Source organism: Odocoileus virginianus, chromosome 11 (genome assembly GCF_023699985.2).
Source record: "Odocoileus virginianus isolate 20LAN1187 ecotype Illinois chromosome 11, Ovbor_1.2, whole genome shotgun sequence".
Taxonomy (NCBI): Eukaryota; Metazoa; Chordata; class Mammalia; order Artiodactyla; family Cervidae; genus Odocoileus; species Odocoileus virginianus.
In genome coordinates, this window is record NC_069684.1 from 3659601 (window position 1) to 3685605 (window position 26005).

Below are 26005 nucleotides of genomic sequence, written 5' to 3' on the forward strand. Positions count from 1 at the left end.
TCACATCCCCAAACGCACCTCATCTTATGCTCCACACGTGTTAGCACTTGTGTTCTTCAGGTCCAACTAAACTCCTTCCTGTGGTTTCTAGGCCTGTGTTTAAAAGGCCAGTCCTCATATGAGGACTGATGCAGACCTTCCTTGTGATTATAAGGCGTCCATCCATTAATTCAGTTAACACAAGCTGAAAACCATATGCCAAGTCCTGCACACGGCTCAAGAACTGAGCTATAAATGAAACACAGCAAACACCTGTGTCCACAAGCCACTTCTGATTCTACACAACACCAAGTATCTCTAGGCTCTTCATAAGTGTAATTTTATAACTAAAATCTGTGGGTTAAAAAACTAGGGCCTGTTAGGATCAATAGAGAAACTAAAACACATTTTCACTTCATTATACCCTGTAAAAAGCTATAAAAAGGTTCTAGACATGCAAATATTTTTTCCATCCTGTGACTTGTCTTTTAAAAACCTTCCCAATGGCATTTTTTAATTAACTTGTTAACTTCTGAAATTTAACAAGTTCTAATTAACCAATCTTTTCCTTTATGGTTAATGCATTTGTATACAAAATGCTTAAGTATTTAAGAATAATTTTCCTATTGTAAATTCTCACACATTATCTTCCAACATAAGCTTTATTGCTCTGCCTTTCATATTCCTTTTTTTTTTTCATTTATTTATATTAGTTGGAGGCTAATTACTTTACAATATTGTAGTGGTTTTTGCCATACATTGACATGAATCAGTCATGGATTTACATGTGTTCTCCATCCTGAACCCCCTCCCATCTCCCTCCCCATCCCATCCCTCTGGGTCTTCCCAGTGCACCAGCCCTAAGCACTTGTCTCATGCATCAAACCTGGACTGGCGATCTGTTTCACCCTTGATAGTATACTTGTTTCAATGCTCTTCTCTCAGATCATCCCACCCTCCCCTTCTCCCATAGAGTCCAAAAGTCTGTTCTATACATCTGTGTCACTTTTTCTGTCTTGCATATAGGGTTATCATTACCATCTTTCTAAATTCCATATATATGCGTCAGTATACTGTATTGGCCGTTTTTGCCTTCCATATTTCTATCTGCAATTGGCCTGGAATTAAAAGTTTTGTACAATGTAAGGTGAAGTCAATATCAGCTTGTTTTTCTACATGGCTATCCAACTGACTTCAAATCATTTACTGCAAAGATTACCCTTTATCCACCCATGTCTCACTATAGTGCTACTATACCCACCTCAAAATATATCAAATGACTGCACATATATATATACTATACTAATGTCTGGTGTAGCTTTATTATAAAGTCTAGATATATGCCTAATCATATTTCTGATTTTAATATAAAGTTTAGAACCAGCCTGTTTGTTTCTACATTAAAAAAAAAAAAAGTAAAAACTACTGGGATTTTGATTAGGATTACAACAACTCTATAGGTCTGGAGAGACCTTTCATTTTAATAATATTGGGCCTTCAAACCCACAAACCTTTATCTTACAAACCTGCTAAGCTCACTTAGTGGTTCAAGTAGATTTTTTTTAGATTCTCATCTTATTGCAATGGCTAGTGCTGCCAGTACAATGAACAGAATCAAAGACGTCCTTCCCTTGCTCCTATCTGAGTACAAAGGCATTCAGTCATTTGCCATTAAGTATGATGTCAGATGGACATTTTCCATAAATGCCCTAATTTATCAGGATGAGACAGTACCCTTCTCTTTTCACTTTGCTGGAAGATTTTATGAAGAATAGAGGTTAGGTTTTCGTCAAATTCTTCTGTGTCTGAGCTGATTAAAACTTTTTTAAAATGCTGAATTTTGGTGGCTCATTTACTTTGAATTTTGAACATTCATTTTGGCAAATGTTTAGCCATATTTCTGGGATGAATCCCCATTTAGTCATGATATATAATCATATTTATGTATTGTTGGATTCAACTTTATACAGTGTTGAATTCAAAGAGGGAGGAAAGGGAAGAAGAATGAGAAGCCCAGTAATGAATTAGAATAAATTTTAGTGTGAAATCTGAATCATTAAACAATTAAGAAACAATGATTTAAGGCTACACATTAAGGCTACACTGATTATTTAAAACGTGTATAAGCAACAAGGACACTTTTGCAAAAGGTAATATAAATTAAACAGTACCTCCAGCTTAGGAAAAGAAAAACTATTACAAGCCAACTACACATCCAAGATGGTGTCTTGCAACTTAATGCTATTATTCTAATGCAGGACAGATTATTGCTCAAAACTGCACATTTCAGAACATCAATAAATTCTCATTTTTCAAAGCAAGATGACATCAGAATAAAGACTTTTAAAATTAAAAAAAAAAAATAAATCTATATCATTAAAACCAGTATTTCACACCTAGTGCCCCGTACAGTTTACATGAGACAACCCATGGGAAAAAAGCCCTCCTGGTCTGACACCTCTGTGAAACACCACTCACTATATGAAGCTCTCTTACAGGGTCGCAGTAAATACTAGCACACTAAAGGATCCAAGCAGGCCTGCAGCTAAAAGAGAAAACAAAAAAAACCTTCACTTACATTTAACTTATTTAATCACAAAACGCTTTCTTTGTGCAGCATATTTTAATAGCCCACAGCCTGCCTAACTGCAGGAGGATGCTATGGGAAATGAGCTAAATTGTAACAAAGTGGGTTTCATCATCCCTCCTGATGTGTGCAATGCCTAAGCAAATAAAATTATGGAGAAAAGAAGCAAAATGAAAAAAATAAAGAAAGAAAACACACAAAAAGAAACTTAAAATTCAAAGAAATCTTAGAGGTGACTGACAGTCTGCATCACTGGGAAATCACTTCTACAACATCCCAGACCAACAGCCCCTGCTTAGTAAAGGAAAGCCTGTGTGACATTCTCATACTACACATGAACTTGGTAATACAATGAACAAGGAGCAAAAAAATTTTCTTTACATAATATCTAACACGGCTCCAGGTGTCACTAGATTCTAACTGCTTCTGTTGAAAAAGACTGTATCAGTGTTTACATGCAGATCTAATATTATCATGTTTTCAGAGGCCATACATGCTTGTATATTATCTCTCAGGTAGCCCCTCGTAAGTAAAGACATGTAATGTGTGAGTGTTAGACATATACTCCGTCTTCTGCATCGTAAACGCCAGGTTGCAGGCACCTGTGCTCACTGTCCACAGCTCTGCTCCCAGCGCTTAGTTCAATGCTTGGCACAAAATGATGCTGAGCGAATATTTACTGAATAAATGAATGAATGTACCTCTATCAAAACATCAAATAATAACTGCTAAAATTTAATAAGTCTAAAATCAACAGTGAGTAAAATTATGATCAAATTCAACAAATTTGGCAACCAGTCCTTCCATCAAAAAAGGCTGCCCAAAGAAGATGCTACCTGAACTGGGTTTTAAATAAAGAGGAGACACTCACACAGGTTAGATGAGGCAAGGAAGACAGGAAATCTGGAGAAAGGAAAGAACACATCAAAATACCCAAAAGCAGAGCACAACATCATGTAAGTAAAATTAAAATTGGCAAGTGGCGAGAGATAGCTGGGGGAGTTAGGCTAACTTTTATGACAGCCCCTTTATTCAAATGCTATCAGAGAGCTAATGCTGTGTTTCAAGCAGCTAAGACAGGGAAGTGCCCTTTCTGAAACACAATCTTTCCTGCCGTATGACAGAGGAGAAGGGCTCACAACTTCAAGACAGACCTGTCAAGAAGTGACTGGAACAATCCAGACAAGAGATGATAAGGGCCCTCACCAAGGTCCTCCGATCTGACTTCAACCAGCATTCAACACAACTATCTCACCTTCTGGAAATGTTCTGTGCCCCATGTACTCTCATATAATAACTCCTTTTTCTAAGTTCCTTTTCCAATCTAACATTTATGTCCAAGTGCTCTACGATATGAATCTTCTTTTTTTTTTAAACCTACATTCTTTCAGGTCATCCTTTCCAGTCCCATGACTTGATTACTATCCATCTATGATTACTCTGAAATTTATCTCATCTGTTCTGAGCTCTAAACCACAAACACCAATAGCCAAATGACCACCTAGTATCTTCAGTTTTTGAACAGAAGATCCCATCTGCCATTTCTAAAAAAAAAAAAAGTAGCTAAGTTCTCTAATCATCTTTCTCTCCTTACATTATCACCATCTCCTCAGCTGATCCAGCCCAAACTTCTCAAACTTCTGGATCTCACAACCTCTTTATCTGAGAACCCCAAAGAACCCTTCTTGCTCATGGGAGTCATAAATACCTGTATTTCTCATGTTAGAAATCAAAATGGAGAAATGTTTAAAACACATACTAATTCATTTACAAATAATAGCAATAAATCATTATATGACTATAACATATTTTTATGAAAAATAGCTCTTTGCAAATACTAGAAGAGAAGGACTGTTTTGCATTTTGTTAATTTCTTTAATGTCTATCTGCAGAAAAGCAGCAGCTTCTTCATTCAAGTTGTTGAGATATGTTGTCTTGGCTGAGGTGTATTTTAAAAAATCTGGACTTACACAGATATACAGCTGGAAAATAGAGGTGTTTTTTCATACCCACTGTGGCTATTCTTCTTTAACACTACAGCAAACTTGACAAGCAGCAGATTTGTAAAAGTTAACTGCAACATGGACTCTCAAAAATTATCAATGAACTTTTGTACTCTGATGTGAAAATCTAAAGGGCTCTCTCGCCCTCTCAATAGATCCCTATTCATGCATGATCTTATAACATGCATGTCACCTGGAAAACTTTAGCTCCTTGGGTTACAGATCCACTGAATGTTGACCATTTCATTATACAACATTCATAAACACACTCAATAGTGTCACCACTCATCTCATCAGAAATCTTCAAGCACCAAGAAGATGTCAAGGTCATAGTGATGAATATAATTTTTCCAAAATTCCAGCATTCATATTAGAAGTTAAAATTTCATCATGAGTAACAAATAATGTCACTTGTTTTCCCTTAAATGACAGGCAAACGTCTACAAAAGACCCAAGTTTAAGTGTCAGTTGGTGTTTCAAGTGAAAACAGTGTCCAGTGAAAACATGAGCTGGCCAGGCGGCTCCTTCAACACCTGCAGAGATGCTCTTCCTCGACACAAGTCCATCTGCTGCCATGATGCTTCATGTCAACCTCCCACTGCATCATGTAGATTAAAGGACTTGTGCTCAAAGGTCAAAATGTGATAAAAAAAATAGTGCTCTTTAACTGCTTCATCAAATACAGGTTAAAAGGAAACTCATAATTTTTATTACAATTTTATACAGGTAGATAAGACAAAGACTAGTAGTTTCATATCACTGCATCAACTGAAGCTAAGGCATCAGTGCTTTTACAAATTCGTTGTTCAGGCGCTAAGTTGGGCCCAACTCTTTGCGACCCCATGGAATGCAGCATGCCAGGCTTCCCTGGCCATCACTATTTCCCAGAGTTTCCTCAACTTGTGTCCATTGATTCAGTGATGTCATCCAACCATCCCATCCTGTCACCCCCTTCTCCACCTGCCCTCAGCCTTTCCCAGCATCAGGTCTTTTCCAATGAGTCAGCTCTTTTTTGTATCAAATAATGTCTTAGTATTACAAAAATCATTTGTTTATGCAGACCACAAAAATGAAACTCAAGGACCCCACCCAACTCCTAACCCCCACAATCCACCAAAGTGGACAGACCACACTTTCCGAAGCTCTGGTCTAGTCAAAAACCTAGAATTCGTCCTGACTGTTCCCTTTCCACTATCTCTCTGCTCCCCATTCCAACACATCAGAAAGTATCATCTGTTCTCTTCCTGAAAGAAACCTGGAATCTGTCCGTGCTCCTCTACCACCGCTAATACGACCCTACAAGGAATCTCTGTTTCTGCCAGGGACTGCTCTCATGTCCTATGAAATGGCCTCTCTTTTTCCACTAATCTTTTCGCAGTGATATTTGACAAACACAAATCAACTCATGGTGCTCCCACTGCTCTTGGGTTAAAATCCCAACTCCTTGCCAAATACTGAAGGGCCCTCCCTGTAAATCATCTCCAGCCTACCTCTCCCACAGCAGTTCATCCCAGTCTCTCACTACCTACCCTCCATCAACACAAACCCCTCTTCTGTTCATGAAAACTGCTGACGTCCTCCCTGGCTTCAGGGTCTCTGTACTTGCGGTCTCCATGCTAAAAATCCTCTGCAAAGTAGGACCCCCTAGCCCATTTACCTTTCACATCATCACTCTATTCAGATTTTTTGCTCATTTTTAAAATTTACACTGAGTTGTATGAGTTCTTTATATATTTTTGGAGATTAACTCTTTATCAGATAGTTCAGTTCAGTTGCTCAGTTATGCCCAACTCTTGGCAACTCATGTCCATTGAGTTGGTGATGCCATCCAACAATCTCATCCTCTGTCATCCCCTTCTCCTTCTGCCTTCAATCCTTCCCCGCATCAGGGTCTCTTCCAATGAGTCAATTCTTCGCATTAGTGACCAAAGTACTGGAGTTTAAACTTCAACATCAGTCTTTCCAATGAACATTCAGGATTGATCTCCTTTAGGATGGACTGGTTGGATCTCCTTGTAGTCCAGGGCACTCTCCAGAGTCTTCTCCAACACCACAGTTCAAAAGACATGTCATTTGCAAATATTTTCTCCCGTTCAGTAGGCTCTTTTCATTTTGATTTCACTCTCTATGCAAAAGCTTTTAAATTTGATTCCCTAATCAAATTCATTTATTTTTGCTTTTGTTTCTCTTGTTGGAGGAGATAGATCAGAAACTATATTGCTAAGACCAATGTCAAAGAACACACTGCCTCTGCTTTCTTCTAAGAGTTTTATGGTTTCAGGCCTTACATTTAGGTCTTTAATCTATTTTATTTTTGTATATTGTGTAAGAAAATTTTCTAATATCATTCATTTACATACAGCTGACCAGTGTTTGCAACACCGTATATTAAAAGAGACTGTCCCTCCCTCACTGTACACTCTAGTCTCCTTTGTTATAGATTAACTGACCATATAAGCACGGGTTTATTTCCGGGCTTCCTATTCTAGTCCACTGATTTATGTGTATATTTCTGTCCCAGTTCCATAATGTTCTGATTACTGTAACTTTGTAGTTTAGTCTGAAATCAGACAACATGGTACTTCCAGCTTTGTTCTTTTATCTCAAGAATGCTTTGGCTATTTGGCAGTCTTTTGTGTGAAAGTGTTAGTCACTCAGGCATGTCCAACTCTTTGTGACCCCATGGACTGCAGCCTGCCAGGCTTCTCTGTCCATCGGATTCTCCAGGCAAGTATACTGGAGTGGGTTGCCGTTCCCTTCTCCTGGGGGATTCTTCCACACCCAAGGCTCAAACCCGGGTCTCCTGCACTCGTAGGCAGATTCTTTGCAGTCTGATCAACCAGGGAAGCCAACTTTAGGTAGTGTAGTAACACCAAGTCTTGTTTGAACAGCATTAATGTCTGTTTTATTTATTCCATTCTTTCGTGGTTCACACAAATTTTAAAATTATTTGTTCTAATTGTGTGAAAAATGTCATGGGTATTTTAAATAGGGACTGAATTAGGTCTGTATATTGATTTGGGTAGTATGGACATTTTAACCACATTAATACTTCCAACTCATGAATATTGTATATCTTCCCATCTATTTGTATCATCTTCCATTTTTTTCATCAATATTTTATATTTTTCAAAGTACAGGTCTCTCACCTGCTTAAATTTATTCCTAAGTATTTTATTCTTTTTGATGCAGTTGTACATGGATTTTTGTGATTTCTCTTTCTAAAAATAGTTTATTAGTGTATAGAAATGCAATAGACTTTAATCTTGTATCCTGCAGCTTCACTGAATTAGTTCACTGACCCTAATAATCTCGGGGCGGAGAACTTCACGGTCTTTATACACAGCATCGTGTAACCTGTAACAGTGGCAACATCGTTTCTTCCCTTCCAGTTTGGGCACCTGTATTCTTTTCCTGGTCTGATGGCAGTGCCTAGGATTTCCAATATCATGCTGAATAGAAGTGGGAAGAGTGGGCATTATCTTATCCCTGATCTTAGAGGAAAAGCTTTCAGCTTTTCACCACTGAGTATGAAGTAAGCTTCAGGTTGTCACTGTGGCTTTTATTATGTTGAGGTATACTTCCTGTATACCAACTTTGTTGAGAGTTTCTATCATAAAGAATGTTTAAATACTACAAATATTTTCATGTAGATCCACAATCTCAGTGCACATTAAAGTAAAACAATCTTCCCATATTCTTGTGTGTAGTCACATATTTTGTAGAAAAGAAAACTACAAAATTAGGAATCTGAATCTCAAGATATAAAAGCTGAGTGACAAACTATTTTTATGCAGTTGTGTCTGACAGTGAACTGAATTTCATAATTCACATGACCCTGGTAAGAAAATTATTAAAGATCAAAACAATATATATATAATAAATAATACAGCCCTCTGGGACACGGTATGAAATGGCCATCTTAATTTGAACACTGAAACACTTATGGCACATTCCCTAAGTGAAAATAATACCTTTCCTAGTTCCCATATTTTAATAAATGTATAAAATACTAAGCCTTGAGACTGTTAAAAGGAAATTAAGTCATGCTGATTACATACTTCTTTCTGCATAATACTTGAAATAAACAACTTCAGTTAATATATTCACCTTAGATAAAATCTTCAACAAAATGAGAATCTTTATTGTGTCTGCAGACATCCTCAATGAATTTCACCTTTAAAACTTTTTAATTTTTACATAAACTGACTTAAAAATCATACATTTCAAAACACAAACCTGACTTTTTGTCAACTGTAAAATATGGTACTGAAACATATGTAACAGAAAATAAAAAGATAAGACTTAAAAATGTATTTGTAAGAAAATCATTTAGTGAATTTTATTTTTGATCATGATGTTGGTCAAAAATCATAACTAGCCATTAAATTTTAAAGAGGTAATGATTGTTAACATTAAAGAATGCTGAGCTAAAGAAAAATATTTCCTTCATTCTGCAACAAAAATTACCTAACAATGAAGACATAAAGGCCAGTCAATCTTGCCATCTTTCAAGTTCAATTTCTAACTTAAAGCTTTAGTAAATCCAAATCCTAATAATGGATATGTATAGGTTTTGTTCATTAAAAATCTTTCTCCTTCTGTTTCCACACGTATATCTTGACAGTTTCATCATACTAGCCAGGTTCTCTGCAACCAATGTGAACATAGTACGAAATCCTAAATACTCAACTATGTAGCAGCAATCTCAAGAGAGATTTAAGATAAACAATGATCAACTATATGGTTCTTTCTCTAACTAACGTATACTTTTCATTTTATTAAAGACTTCAGAAGTTATTTCCTGCTACTCATTACAGGACTTTTAAAAAAGTATTCTCAACAAGTTAAAAATGGCAATCCAAGTATAGATAATACAATTATAGCACTGGAAAAAAAAAAGATCTCATTCTAGTTTTAAATCTAACACTACAGTTTCATTCATAAAGCAGAATATCCTATCCTAACATTGTGTATAGTTTATAGGCACAAAGAAATGTACATTAGAAATAAATATAAAACATGTTGAATGTCACTGATAAAGAAATACAAATTTAAACAATGACAAAGTATGCAATTGATAACCTTTCAAAATTACACATATTTTAAAATTATATGTAATGCTTATATATATGTAATAACCTTTCTAGAAAGCAATACAGAAATAAACATTAATAATCATTCATACCCTTTTACTCAGTACTCTTAATCCCACAACTCAATCCTAAAGAAATAAATCAGTGACTCAATTCTGGATTACATACAAGAAAGTATATTAAAAGACATTTATCAAAAAGGAAAACTATGAACAATATAATGGTTTGACAGTATGAAAATGTCTAAATAAATTATAGCAAATACAGAAAATGGAACCCTAGACTGACCGGACGTTTATAAAAATTGCAATGATAGTTAAAGATGTACCCAGTACAATATGAAATGAAAAAGCAAGATTTAGAGACAATTTCCATGTTAGATGTACTCGAAATATACTGTTTTTATCACTAACAATTAGATAATCACGCACTTGTTTAAGCTAACTATCTTGCCAAAATATCAGCCAGGTAAGGGTAGGAAACTGTCTATTCTGTACATCACTGCACCCCCCCGATACCTGGCATGGAGTTAAACATATAGTAAATATATAGTAATCTATAATTCTAATATTAATTCATAATATAGTAAATCAAAAATAGCAAGTTACAGAAGTATCTTAACAGTTGTTGTTCTTTTTTTTAAAGCACACGTGAATTACACGCATGGGAATAAAAAATAATACAGGCAAACTCCACTTCCAGAATGGCAAAAGGACAATTCAGAGAATCCTCCACCCCCAGGAGGACAGTTAGTTATACACACGTTTTTTAATCTGCTTTAATGCATCACAGTTTGGAAACAGGGAAGAGTTAAAGGACCAGTACCTGAGGGCTGGAGGAAAACCCGGAGATGCGGGTCTCCCATCTGGGCACTCCCCACCGAGCACAGACTGGCTGTGGGGAGCGTCGGGATGCCGGGCAGCTGCAGAGCACCCCCCGGCCCTGCGGACTCGAGAGACAGACTGCAGTCCGCAGCTCACCACCGGCCTTGGCGAACACCCCCGCCATTTGGGCTGGGACGACCTTCAGGGCATTACATCCCCCGAAACTGGACTGAGGTCATCTCTGAGAGCTAATGGGCTTCCCAGGTGGCTCAGGGGTAAAGAATCCGCCTGTCACACAGGTGACGTGGGTTCGATCCCTGGGTTGGGAAGACCCCCTGGAGGAGGGCATGGCCACCCACTCCAGTATTCTTGCCTGGAGGATCCCATGGACAGAGGGGCCTGGGGGTCGCAAAGAGCCAGACACTGAGTGACTAAGCAGGCAGGCACACACAGAGCTAACACCCCCAGGCCCCTGGCAGAAACACATGGAAACAGGCCCTGGAGAAAGAGATTATCTCAGGCTTCAAATCACTTCTACTATCAACCCTAAACATATAATGTCAGACAGGTAACAAAAGATAATCAGGCATTCTAGCAGACAAGACCACATGAACAAAAACCAGCACGGAACAGACAGAATGAAAACTCTCAGATAGAAGGCGGAAGACACAAGAAGAAATCATAAATGCGAGGCAGACGTTTGGCAGACATTTAAGTAAGTGTTATCGCCATGAACCAACAGATAAAAGTGACAACTGGGCTGAACACGTGAAAACCGCCACATAAACAGAAGGCTGCGTGGGGATAAAGTGCTCTGAGGCTCCTCTTAGAATGTCTGGAAAAGAGAAAGGCACAAATTACCATTATCTCTACCTTGTTAGTCTATACCTCTTGTCGAAAACCTGTTTTAGCACTTTTTCATTATAGTATAATTTATTCCTGTGCGATTTTCATACGTTTTGATAAATCTGGCCTTGTAACTGCCACCAGAATCAAAATTAGAAGGTCTGTTGGCCCGTACAATTCTGTGTCCCTTCATAGTCAAATGCGCCAATTCCTGGCAACCGCTCATCCGTATTCTGTCCGTTTCAGTTCAGTTCAGCTGCTCAGGCGTGTCCGACTCTTTGCGACCCCATGAATCGCAGCACGCCAGGCCTCCCTGTCCATCACCAACTCCCGGAGTTTGCTCAAACTCCTGTCCATCGAGTTGGTGATGCCATAGCTTTCCCTTTCCCAGGAGAGCATGTAGTGGAGCCACACAGAGCAGAGCCCTCTGAGCTGGGCTTGCTCAGCACAGTGTACCTGAGACGCATCTACGCTGCTGCACACAGGCTGCTGCTTTTACTGTTTGCTTATCCATTCTCTAATTAAAGGACATTTGTTTTCCAGTTCCGGGCAGTCCTTCACACAGGTAAATATCTAGGAAACGGATTACCTGGGTAACCTTAAGATTTTAATAAAGCTGCTTGCAAAACAGAAGGTCTTTATCTGGTATGCTGAGAAGTAAGAAAACCAACAGTACCTGCTATCAGTCTGCTTTCTGGACAACTCCCTGCGGTCTCAGGGAGTTCTCCTTCCTCATTCATTCTGTGTTTACTCTAGTAAGATGATCGTAAAAGACAGGGTATCGTATTTGCCTACAGGATTTGTATTTCTGTCAAGTCATCATGTGAGAAACAAATGAGAGACAGAATTTCTAATAAAAATTACGGCAAACTGAGAAATGTGTTGAACCTTTCCCTTTTCTGGAAAGATAGACTTAACTGTCCCGTGATTATTCAATGACTCAGAATTGGCCTAAAATAAAGTAGATAATCGGGAGTGAAAGCGTGTAACTGCTGTACTTCCACTCTGAAGAACCAAGCCCAGCACGAGGACAGCTGTTATGAATGCCTATTCCCACTCCTATAAAACGCATGTGCTTGCTGACTGGTCAATAGCAGTGAAATACGGAAAAAAGCACAGACAGCCAGAGATATGTTTAAGTAGTTAAATACAAACTTTCTGGATATGGAGTAATTTACGGTGAATTTTTTTTTCAAGAAAGTGAAAAAAGAGAAGTTCAGTATACTTGGTAACATGTGCTTCTCTGAACTAAATCTTTTTAGAGCCACTGATACACTTCAAACATGCTCCCTAAAACATCTGAAAAGAAGGATTTGTCACAAGAAGGCAGAGAGGTATCCACTGAAAAATCATTTTAACGTTGTTTTATGTTAAAGAATCACTGAAAAGTAACTAAACAAAGGTTGAGATAATCAGGGCCAATGTTTTCATTACAGTTCTCGTGACACCTGCTGGTTTGATCTTATCTTCGTCCCTAATATACATCCATGTGAGACAGAAGCATTTTATATACAAAAGTCTGTAGCACATGAAACAGAATCCTGAGATTAATCAAGGGACCAATGAACCAAAAACTTAATGAGCATACGTAGACCAACTAATCACTTCTCACAGCCACTGAGTTACTGAAATCAGTGTTGTTGGGTTTACTAGAAGTCACTTCCCAATGAATTTAATGAATACAAGCTGTCTGTGACCTTAATTCTGATACTAAAGTTACATTTTTAACCTTCAGCTGCTAAAGACACTAGAAGATGCTATTAGAATTCAAAAATGCCAAAAAGTGGATGTCTTTAAATATATTATCTAGGATAATTTTCTGGTCTGTTTTCAGCAAATTCAAAATAGTGCCTTTGTAAAACAAGATAACACACATCCCTTACTAAGTCAGTCCTCAAATTTTTACCACCTTCCCTTCCTCCTCCTCTTCCCTAAATCCATTATAAAATATGATGTCAGGGGTTTATGATCACAGCTACCACCGCACCGCAGTCTTTACTGCCAATCACATCAGAGATCATGCAAAACACCGGAGTGCATCGAAAACTCCAGATGGAAAAACTCCTTAGGATTATAAGATCGTAATAGAACTGCAAGGAAAAAGAGTTTCTGACACTGGATTTCATAATGCTAAAAAACACTGCATTCCACAGCTGCCTCACCCTCTGAATAAATACGTCAAGCCTGAGAAAAATAAAGCTTCTTCTTCCTGGGAGCTTCAGTGTTCCATACTGCTATCACTAAAAAAGAAAAAAAATTAATGTCTCTAAAGAAAAAGAGACACTCCAGTAAGTCCCCTTTTTACTTGCTACTCTTTCCCTAGTTCAGCAAATCTAATAAGCAACAGGCTCCACACACCACCATTCAGTAGAGGCCGGATTAATTCAAACCCAAGAGGGCCGCAAGGATACATAAGAGGAAGCCAGAAAACGTGCAGTGTAGGTGGGGAGTAAATGCATTTCCTTCACTTCTTAATTACGCATTGATTCTCACGCTGCAAAGAGTTGTTTGAACCTAAGTGAGAGTTCTTTCTAACAGACCATTCTGAACAGAACCAGCCCTGGATGTGGCCTGCGAGCCGCCGTTCTCGGCCCTGGCTGGCTACGTTGCTGCTGTTTAGCTGTCGGGCCGCCACCCTGATTTCCCGCCCCTGATTCCACCTGAGCAGTCTGGAGTGGGACCCGCATCTGTCCACTGAAGAAGAAACACATACATAAAAGGTACACAGAGGAGGGCGGTGCATGACTTGGTTTGTGAACCACTCGGCATTAGAACGTAACAGGCTCTGTCCCACTTGCCCTGGTGTCCAGCGCATCACTGCAGCGGGAGTGACCAGCACTCTGGCTACCAAACCTGCCCCGCCGGCCGGGCCCATCAACCAGGCCGCTTCAGACACGGCAGACAGGCGGCTCACGCTCCTCTCTGAGTCTAAATTGGACCCAAACAGAAAGAAACGGGGTGGTGGGGCGTGGTTATTCCAGGACACTGACCAGTGATTGGCGGGGCGGCGGGAGCGACCACAGTAGGAGCTCCAGACTCTCTCGGTGGATTTCTGTTGTTAACATATTATCATATGTTGTTGTTTTTTTTTTTTTAAGTAAAATTAGAAGGAACATAAACACCTCTTAGCACACACAGAAGTCTCTTCTGAATGCCTCCCAGCTCCTTGTTTAAAGGAGCTTGTTTAAACCAAGATCATCCCTTGGTTTCAAAAACATGTATGATCTAACTCCCTAAATTACAATGTTTGGAAGAGTCATTTCAGACCATACTTACGAATGAAGTATCTGAGTTTGATTTTTAAAACAACAAGGAGGTAGGTCTAAGCTATGGAGCCTAAGAGCCGTCAAGCGTCTTCCTGTCTGACGGTTCCGCGGGGCAACGGGTCAGGGCTAAGAGGTGCGCTCATCTCTGAGCCCTCCACGGGTCACCGGGGAGCACACACCACTGCGTTCCTGGAGAGGGCCTCTGAGAAAGAAAGGCTCAGGGAAGGAATCAGGAGGGAGGGAAGAGCAAGGAGGAGGGCGGCAGGAGGGAGCCCAGAGAGGCAGCGCAGCCGGATCTGAGCGGCAGGACCGCTCTCATCACAGCAGCCTGCTCCGGACACGGGGGCGGGACGAGCGGGCATCCCTCCATCCTTTCAGCCGCAGGCCTGTCCCGATGGGGAAGTGTTCCGGGAACCGGGCTGCGGTCCTCAGCGCCCCGGACAGGGCTCTCAGACTCTGAAGGGCAGCACGAGTGGCCGAGCGAACAGGAGCCCCGTTCTCGGCAGAGATGGACGGCCCCATGGAACACACTCCTGCTGCTCCCGGGCAGCGAGGTCCCCGAGTGCTGGGGGGTCCTGTGTGGCTTCTCCAACCTCCTCTAGCGCGGGAGGAGCTGGACTCGGGTCACGTCAGGGAGAACTTCGCTCCCAGTCACCAGTTTCTGTTAAAACCTGCCTAATTTTTACTCTCTTTTGCATCATACAACACATGCCCCTCCCCCCCAAAATAATAATCCGTGAGAGCAATTAACACCCCAGGAAGATGGCTCCAGAACCAGGCTCGCGAGGCGCGGGCCCAGGCAAACGTGAACTGCGATAACCTGACGCCCCGGCCCCGTGGGCGCTCCAGCGTGGATGCGCGGCACCGCGCCATCTATTTCAGCCCCCTTCAATTTCACACCGATCCCCTAGATTCTGAATGGACTTTGGAAGTCAATGGCGGGGAGAGAAAAAATTATAATGCAATCACACATCATGCGATGTGTGAATGCATGCAAACTTCATATTACTTTATTCTAAAAGCACTTGTGGTTCAAATGTGCCAAGTCTAGCTCAAAGCTAGAAGCAGCCGTTAAGATTTTTTCGCAACAAATCTTTGTTTCTGGTTTTTTCCTTCACCCTCTTCCTTCCTGACGTGAGTGACATTAGGCAAGTGGGAGACTGCGGAGGACACTGCTGCTCTCCACCACCCAGATCCCCAAGACTCCCAGCCAGACCAGCCCGGTGGGACCACTCCAGCAGGACCATCCCAGCAGAGACGGCCGGGAGGCTGTGCCGGTGAGACCCCCGGTGAGCGGGTGCCAGGAAAGGCGGGGGGCGAGGAGTGCACACCGCGCTCCAGAGGGGCGACCGTCACCGGCTTCCAGCCCAAGATCACACCTTCCCGAGCACGGAGCTGCCACACGGATTTCCCGGAGACTGGGAGGGGAACGCCCTTGGCGTGAACAGAGGCGCGGGCCGCGTCGGTTCGTGCTCCTGAAGACACCTGACCCCGAACAGGACGACTGATGCGCGTGAACCACCCGGCTGCTGCGTGCGCCGGGGCGAGCAACGCGGATCGCGGACCGCAGCGCTGCTGAGGCCACGCCTGAGCTACTTCTGGTCTGGAAAGAGACGTGGCGCAAGCGCCTCTGACTTTTCCCGCAGCCAGGGAGAGTCAGCAGCCCGCAGGCCTGAGGCAGAGGGCTGCAATCAGGTGTCCTCAGACCTGACATTTCAGCTCGGGCTGAATCTAAACCGCGCTGCTCTCTGCACTGCCGTGCGGGTCATTAAAAGCCCTGCTGAACAAAGGGCTCCCCCACGCTGATGACTCCCAACCAGAGGGGTCTCACACCAGTCTAGTCTCTGCTGCACTCGAAACAAAGCTTCAGGGTGACCTTCCCAGGCTTCCTGTCTGTGGCCTGGGAGGGCAGGCACACCGCCGGGTCCTGCTGCTTCCTCAAGGCTCACACAGCCCCGGGCAGACACGCTGCCTGACCGTGCCACTCGCCCTCTCTCAGCGGAGTATCAACAGGGTGAGATTCAGACAGAGGAGAGACAGAGCCGAAAAAAGCAGTGCCCCGAAACTGAAGGCAGGAGGAGAAGGGGACGACAGAGAATGAGATGGCTGGATGGCATCACCGACTCCATGAACATGAGTTTGAGTCAACTCCAGGAGTTGGGGATGGACAGGGAGGCCTGGCAAGCTGCAGTTCATGGGGTCACAAAGAGCGGGACACGACAGAGCAACTGAACTGAACAAGAAAGATGAGATAGAGGCTTTTTTCTCTTTTGTTAGTGGTGGCCAATTTCATAGCATATTAATGAAGGATTCTGTGAAGGAATTCAGTCACTTAAGTCTGATGATCTGAAGCAGGGACTGGCGCACTTCTTCAGCGAAGGGCCAGAGAGCAAACATTTCTAGCTTCCCAGGACGGCATCAGCTGCAGTCACTGACCCCTGATGCAAAGCCGCCGTGGACCATCCATGGAAGACGGCGCTGTGTTCTCCTGTAACCTCATTCAGGACAACCAGCTGGGGCCACATCTGGCCACAGGCCATTGTCTGCGCACCCCTGAGCTAAAGCAAATGTCTGTCACACTTTGGCCCAGTGAACATCCAGTACCTGGGAAATACTACATTGGCCCTTTTAATCTGAAACCCTCCCCATGAACCTTGGAGCCTGCCCACTCCGCTAAGTACTCCACTACATACTCTGGATTTATCAAAGGAATAGAGTGAATCAATGAGATAAAACAGGATACAGACCTATTACATTTACACTAAAGTTAACACTGAACTTGCCTGGTGGCTCAGTGATACAGAACCCACCTTCCAATGCAGGAGACCCAGGTTCGATCTCTGGGTGGGGAAGATCCCCTGGAGAAGGAAAAGGCAACCCACTCCAGTATTCTTGCCTGGAGAATCCCATGGACAGAGGAGTTGGCAGGCTACAGTCCATGGAGTCACAAAGAGTTGTACACAATTAAGCAACTAAACACCACCACCAAAGACTGAACTATTTTGTGGCTACCCTACAGGGTTAATTCTGGTAGGACTCACTTCTGCTACTCCCTCCTTACTACAATGCATGCAAATACAACCCTCTTCCGCTAAAAACCCAGAAATTAATAAAATTATATACAATAAACCAACAATACAATACCAATAATGGAATGACTGACAAAGGCACAGGAAAGGAGGCAAAGAGCAGCAAAGACCAGCTGGAACAGAGGAAAATAAATACTAAGATGACAAGCTTAAATCCAAATACTTCAGTAATGGCACTAAACTGTACATCATAGACCACAAGAGTTACTATCTAAAAACTAGGAATCCCAACAACTCAACATGAACAAGGACAAAATCGAGGGAAGGCAGCCAGTAAGAGTAAGTCCAAGATGACAACCTAAAACCAGAGAGAAAGCCACTGCTGACAGGACAAGAAGCAACAAAGAGATCCCAACAGAACCCAGACAGCAGGAGTTCAGAGAGCGCCTGAGGGCAGAGGTCTGGGTGAGCACCCAAGGTGGCAGTCAAGACCTAGGACGACCAGCCTCCACTGGTCAAGGCGAAAGGTGACGCGTCTTCCCGAAAACCGAACCCTCCCTGGAGAAGGTGACATCTTTCAGGGCCTCTGCGAGTGTTCATACACAGGATCTGCTGTGCAGTGACAGTCACCAGGCTGGCCGAGAGACCAGACAGGCAAGCTCAAGAGCTGGGGGGTGACCACTGGGGGATGGATGAGGGAGTGGACAACAGAGATGGTCTCAAAAGTGAACCGGATCTTAGACTCATCAAAAAGAAACCTTAAAATAATGGTTACTCTGTTCTATAAATTAGTTGAAAACACAGAGAAATTCAACAGAAAACTGAGACCTATAATGAGACAATGCGCTGCTCATGAAGAGATAGGAGTCCTAATTTGACGCTGGCTCTAACAGGTCAGGGAAGTACGGAAATCTCCCCGGTAGGCGGGCACTCTCTTAACAGAACACAGAAAGAATGTATAATTAGCAAGGTGATGGGGCCAGGGGTGAAACCACAATACCAATAATGGAATGACTGACAAAGGCACAGGAAAGGAGGCAAACAGCAGCAAAGACCAGCTGGAACAGAGGAAAATAAATACTAAGATGACAAGCTTAAATCCAAATACTTCAGTAATGGCACTAAAACTAAACATGTGTGTGTTAGTTGCTTAGTAAATGAATGAACTATAAGCTCCAACTGTAAGACGGAACTGGAACTGATCAGACCAGGTTTTCACCAATGATTCATCTCCCAGCCTGCCTTTCCGCGAGGACGATGGACCACGGGACTTGGGTGTGCAAACACCGGCAAGAATCTCTTGCCCCAGGGAAAGCTGCTTCCTCCCCTCTGCGTGCATCCTGCCCACAAAGGGGATGCCACGTGGCCAACAGGAGCGGCCATGCTTCTCCTTGAGAAAAACGCCAAAGCAACACAGACCCCCGCCCCAGTGCCACTGGACAGGACACCGCCGCCAGCAGCTTCCTGCATCCAGGTTCACCATCACAGGAGAAAAACAAACCTCTGTATGTTTGTGCCACCGCCGTTCTTTGACGCTAACCGCGTCCCTAACAGATCTGTCATGGAGGGAACCCAGGGGCAGTAAGGTCCACCTCCGACATCAAACTGGATGGCTTTTCTTGGGAAGTTTACTCCAAACTGTAAATGTATCATTTCCCACATACCCTTATTATTTCAAAGCTAGGCAGCTAAAACTTGGACAAAATCAAGAAGTCATTCAAGAATTCTGTTCTCTTGCCATTTTTCACTCGATTGCTGCACCAAACAAGCCTGCAATGATCCTTTCTGACCCTTTCCTTCCCTGAAATATAGCTTTTTACACACCAATCTGTAAACAATAATGTCCTTTGAGTGGCTCAGAAGAACTTAGAACTAGTAACATTAAACTCTTTACCATTTTCCTAGAATACACGGGTCCCTAAAGGTCTGAATTATTTTTAATTGGCAAATTATTTACTTTTAATCTTCACAGTAAGAAAAATCTGAAGATAAACAACTCTGGAAACAGAAGTTATAGCAGAGGTGACATTAAAGCAAGCACCTCAGGTGATTTTAAGACAATTACTTTTCTTCCTTAAATATGGTAGATCAATAAATGTCTTCTTCAAGGGAAAACACCAGCTCATACTCAGCATAAATGTTAAACACAAACTAAAATTGGGTTTAAAAAGTCAATCTTTGCCCTCTCTTCACATTAAAAAGGAAAGTTCAGTACACGACAACAGGGGAGTATTTTTAGCGGCTGAAACAGGTAACTCTCTAGAATCAGACTCAACGATGAGCTTTTCTCTTCAATCATGTGGCCTCACAAATCTCAGAGGCAGTCAGTGGGCTGAGTCCACAAACAGGTATCGCACGCTCTGACTGCCTGGGGCCTTGGAGGAGGAGAAGGTTCCTGGTCCTGCTTCTCGGCTGGAACACGGACGCGTCACTCACTACAAACCGGTGCCCAGCGCCCCTGGGAGTGCCGAGCAGTAGCGCTTATGCACTCAGTCGTGCCCCACTCTCTGCGACCACACGGACTGCAGCCCACCAGGCTCCTCAGTCCGTGGGATCTCTCAGGCAAGAATACTGGAGTGGGTTGCCATCTCCTCCTCCAGGGGATCTTCCCGACCCAAGGATCAAACCTGTATTTGTTGCGCATCCCGCACTGGCAGGCGGGTTCTTTTATCATTTGGGATGGCTGGGAAGTAAGGGATGGTGGTGGTGTTGGTGGGCCAGGACGGATTCCCTGACCTACAGGCATTCTGTCTTTCCCTCCCCCCACCACTCTCTACTGTCTCTATCAACAGCAAATACCAAAACCAGGACCTCAGGGCCAGCCTGCTATCCAAAAGTGAACTCGACAGCTTCCCCCAAGCTGCATCCAACTACGTGCACTTCAGCTGTTAAACACTAGCATTTACCTGACGCTCACAATGGAAACCTCGGCGTAGAAATGCAGCCCTGTTCCCCACATCCAATCAATCTCCAAGTCACACCAATACATTAAAAAGAGAGGAGTGGGGGTAACTGACATGGAAAATGAAGACAGATTCTAGCAAACAGAATCCAACAACATATTTAAAAAATCATACACCATGACCAAGTGGGCTTTATCCCAGGAATGCAAGGATTCTTTAATATCCGCAAATCAATCAATGTAATACACCACATTAACAAATTGAAAGATAAAAACCATATGATTATCTCAATAGATGCAGAAAAAGCCTTTGACAAAATTCAACATCCATTTATGATTAAAACTCTCCAGAAAGCAGGAATAGAAGGAACATACCTCAACATAATAAAAGCTATATATGACAAACCCACAGCAAGCATCACCCTCAATGGTGAAAAATTGAAAGCATTTCCCCTGAAATCAGGAACAAGACAAGGGTGCCCACTCTCACCACTACTATTCAACATAGTTTTGGAAGTGTTGGCCACAGCAATCAGGGCAGAAAAAGAAGTAAAAGGAATCCAGATAGGAAAAGAAGAAGTGAAACTCTCTCTTTTTGCAGATGACATGATCCTCTACATAGAAAACCCTAAAGACTCTACCAGAAAATTACTAGAGCTAATCAACGAATACAGTAAAGTTGCAAGATATAAAATTAACACACATAAATCTCTTGCATTCCTATACACTAACAATGAGAAAACAGAAAAATTAAGGAAACAATACCATTCACCACTGCAACAAAAAGAATAAAATATTTAGGAGTATATCTACCTAAAGAAACAAAAGACCTATACATAGAAAACTATAAAACACTGATGAAAGAAATCAAAGAGGACACAAACAGATGGAGAAATATACCATGTTCATGGATTGGAAGAATCAATATTGTCAAAATGGCTATACTACCCAAAGCAATCTATAGATTCAATGCAATCCCTATCAAACTACCAACGGTATTTTTCACAGAACTAGAACAAATAATTTCACAATTTGTATGGAAATACAAAATACCTCGAATAGCCAAAGTAACCTTGAGAAAGAAGAATGGAACTGGAGGAATCAACCTGCCTGACTTCAGACTATACTACAAAGCCACAGTCATCAAGACAGTATGGTACTGGCACAAAGACAGAAATATAGATCAGTGGAACAGAATAGAAAGCCCAGAGATAAATCCACAAACTTATGGTCACCTTATCTTCGACAAAGGAGGCAAGGATATACAATGGAAAAAAGACAGCCTCTTTAACAAGTGGTGCTGGGAAAACTGGTCAACCACCTGTAAAACAATGAAACTAGAACATTTTCTAACACCATACACAAAAAGAAACTCGAAATGGATTAAAGATCTAAATGTAAGACCAGAAACTATAAAACTCCTAGAGGAGAACATAGGCAAAACACTCTCCAACATAAATCACAGCAGGATCCTCTATGACCCACATCCCAGAATTTTAGAAACAAAAGCAAAAATAAACAAATGGGATCTAATGAAACTTAAAAGCTTTTGCACAACAAAGGAAACTATAAGCAAGGTGAAAAGACAGCCCTCAGATTGGGAGAAAATAATAGCAAATGAAGCAACAGACAAAGGATTAATCTCAAAAATATACAAGCAACTCCTCCAGCTCAATTCCGGAAAAATAAATGACCCAATCAAAAAATGGGCCAAAGAACTCAACAGACATTTCTCCAAGGAAGACATACAGATGGCTAACAAACACATGAAAAGATGCTCAACATCACTCATTATCAGAGAAATGCAAATCAAAACCACAATGAGGTACCATTATACGCCAGTCAGGATGGCTGCTATCCAAAAGTCTACAAGCAATAAATGCTGGAGAGGGTGTGGAGAAAAGGGAACCCTCTTACACTGTTGGTGGGAATGCAAATTAGTACAGCCACTATGGAAAACAGTGTGGAGATTTCTTAAAAAGCTGGAAATAGAACTGCCATATGACCCAGCAATCCCACTTCTGGGCATACACACCAAGGAAACCAGATCTGAAAGAGACACGTGCACCGCAATGTTCATCGCAGCACTGTTTATAATAGCCAGGTCATGGAAGCAACCTAGATGCCCATCAGCAGACGAATGGATGAGGAAGCTGTGGTACATATACACCATGGAATATTACTCAGCCATTAAAAAGAATTCATTTGAATCAGTTCTAATGAGATGGATGAAACTGGAGCCCATTATACAGAGCGAAGTAAGCCAGAAAGATAAAGACCATTACAGTATACTAACACATATATATGGAATTTAGAAAGATGGTAACGATAACCCTATATGCAAAACAGAAAAAGAGAGTCAGATGTATAGAACGGACTTGTGGACTCTGGGAGAAGGCGAGGGTGGGAATGTTTCAAGAGAACAGCATCGAAACATGTATATTATCTAGGGTGAAACAGATTACCAGCCCAGGTTGGGTGCATGAGACAAGTGCTCAGGCCTGGTGCACTGGGAAGACCCAGAAGGATCAGGTGGGGAGGGAGGTGGGAGGGGGGACCGGGATGGGGAATACATGTAAATCCATGGCTAATTCATTTCAATGTATGACAAAAACCACTGCAATGATGTAAAGTAATTAGCCTCCAACTAATAAAAATAAATGGAAAAAAAAGAAAATGAAGACAGTAAAACTCCACAAAACCAGAAGCTGGCTCCTTTAAAAAAAAATAATAAAACCCGACAAACCTACGGCAAGACTGATTGAGGAAAAAAGCAGACTGCAGAGAGAAATAATGATAACTACAAATTCAGCAGAACAAGAAATGTGGGGGGAAGACGAGAGAGAGGGTACAAAAATGAACATTTTTCATCAGTAAATCTAAAACCTGAGATGAGATGGACAAATTTCTGGGGAAAAAAGTGTGTGTTTGTATGTCTATGAAACTAATTCTAAAATATGAAAGAAAAGGGAGCCAAAAACAGACGAGAGTTTTGAAAAACACCAACAAGGCAAAGGGCAGACAGAGATGAAGATGTACGGAAAAGGTAACTGCGGCAGGAAAAAACAAAGAGCAGTGAGCAGAGAGCGAGCCCAGAACGGAACTGCTCCTGCGTGGAAACTACACGCGATAGAACAGGCACGAGGAGCGAGGGCGAGGTGTGCGGGGACGGGGCGGGGCAGTACCGCAGTGACCGGGCGCTGGGCACCGGAACATCACACACGCTCACACGTGCGTATACACGAAGAAGGGAACAACCGCCTTCCACGGCTAAATAGGAAAAACAGACCCGTATCTTCATGATCTCAAAGTAGAAGGAAACGTACTTCAGGATAAAAAGAAGAACCAGGAAACACTGAGAAAGTTCAGTGGTGTCTGTTCATCAAGGGGCACAACTGAAAAATGCAGAAAAGTCATAGACCATGAAAAAAAATACTCGTAACGCATATACCAACCCAGAACCAACATCCAAGATTTGTGAAGAGCTCGATAAACAAGTCAAGCTGATTTTTGTTACTGGCAAAAGACATGAACAAGTAATTTCCAGAAGAGTATCTGAAAAAAATATTCAGTATCAGCTCTTTAAAATCAGGGATAGGCAAATTGAACTAACAAAAAGACACTGTTTCATATGCATCGGACAGGCTAAAATTTTTGAATTCTGGCAAAATAAAACCAAGACATGGAGCAACTGGAATTCTCACATGCGGTAGGCAGGGAGATAGAACATGGAGAGGTCAGTGCCTCTTAAGAGCTCCCAATGCACCTCCCTGTGTGTTCGAGACTACAAGACAAAAGACACGCGGGAGAATGTGCATGACTTGCTTCTAAACATGTTAAACATAAAAGATACTATGGGATACATCAAATAAAATAGTGTCAAAGGCACTACACCCCTCTAACTCTAAAAAACACTGTATCTGTGTATGTTGGTTGCTCAATCATATCTGACTCTCCGCGATCCCATGGACTGTAGCCTGCCAGGCTCCTATGTCCATGGGATTCTCCAGGCAAGAATGCTGGAGTGGGTGGCCATGTTCTCCTCCAGGGGATCTCCCCAACCCAGGGATTAAACCCAAGTCTCCTGCATTGCAGGCAGATACTTTCCCATCTGAGCCACCAGGAAAGCCCAAAACAAAATACTACATGAAATTTATGACTGGGACTTCCCTGGTGATCCAGTGGCTAAGACTTCTCACTCCCAATAGAGGGGCCCAGGTTCAACCCCTGGTCGGGGAACAAGATCCCACATGCTGCAACTAAGAGTTCACAGTTCAGTTCCTTTCAGTCGATCAGTCATGTCCGACTCTTTGCGACCCCATGAACTGCAGCACACTAGGCCTCCCTGTCCATCACCAACTCCCAGAGTCCACCCAAACCCATGTCCGTGGAGTTGGTGATGCCATCCACCCATCTCATCCTCTGTCGTCCCCTTCTCCTCCTGCCCTCAATCTTTCCCAGCATCAGGGTCTTAATGAGTCAGCTCTTCGCATCAGGTGGCCAAAGTACTGGAGTTTCAGCTTCAACATCAGTCCTTCCAATGAACACCCAGGACTGATCTCCTTTAGGATGGACTGGTTGGATCTCCTTAAGAGTTCACGGGCCACAAGTAAAGATTCTGCACACCACACTGAAGAGCAAAGATCCTGTCTGCCAACACTAAGACCCAGTGCAAGCAAGTAAATAAGAGTTTTTGTTTTTTAAATTCATGACTATCCCTTTACTGTTTACCTAGTAGAAAACACAGCAAAAACTTTCTACTGATTTAGAAAAGTCAACATCCTGACAACTCCCACTTGCTGGAAAGAAAACAAAATTAAAAAAAAAACAAAAAAAAACAGTCATTCTTCTCTTCTTGGGCCAATCTTCTAATAAATGGTAGAAAGAAAAACAAAACACTTCCAGGGGGGGAAAAATGCTGAATCTCTAAAAGTATAATTATAGTGATAATTATTCATCTAGAAAATTGTTATTTTAATTCTAGCATTCCAGCACACAGCATACTCAATAAACACAGGTTTTTATTAAAGCTTGTCATTCAAAAAGCCTTAAAGAAAACTAATGGCATAAAAACTCCTCATCTCTGACAGTTCGAGTGCGCTTGCTTGCCTTGTGAGAAAGTATCAGCGAGTGGACTTAGGAAGACGGAGGCACGCTGAAACTCGGACGGGTCCTGTGAGTCTGCCGCTTCTGCGGCGGCGGACGGAAACCTGCCTCCTTTCCGGGGTGGCACGGTGAAGTTGGACGGCAGTCCTCAGTGTGGGGGTGGGCGAGGGCATTGCCAGGTATCTTGTATGCATCTCCAGAAGAAAACTTGGAGCTACAGTAATATTCTCATCGGAACACTGTCTTCCGGTTTCACCTGATTCGGGCCAAGGACAAGCACTTTCGGGAACAGCGTGACTGCGCGCGTAGGAAAGAATACTGGTGGTGCCGGGAATGGTGCATTTTCTGTGTCAGGTTGACTGGGTCA

The 26005-nt window shown here is 42.3% G+C and overlaps 1 protein-coding gene across 5 annotated transcripts in view; it reads right to left on the reverse strand.

Annotated features, from left to right (window-relative positions):
• The window catches only part of NEK7 (NIMA related kinase 7), a 143060-nt gene that overhangs the window by 84844 nt on the left and 32211 nt on the right, over positions 1-26005 (reverse strand). The window lies entirely within an intron of this gene.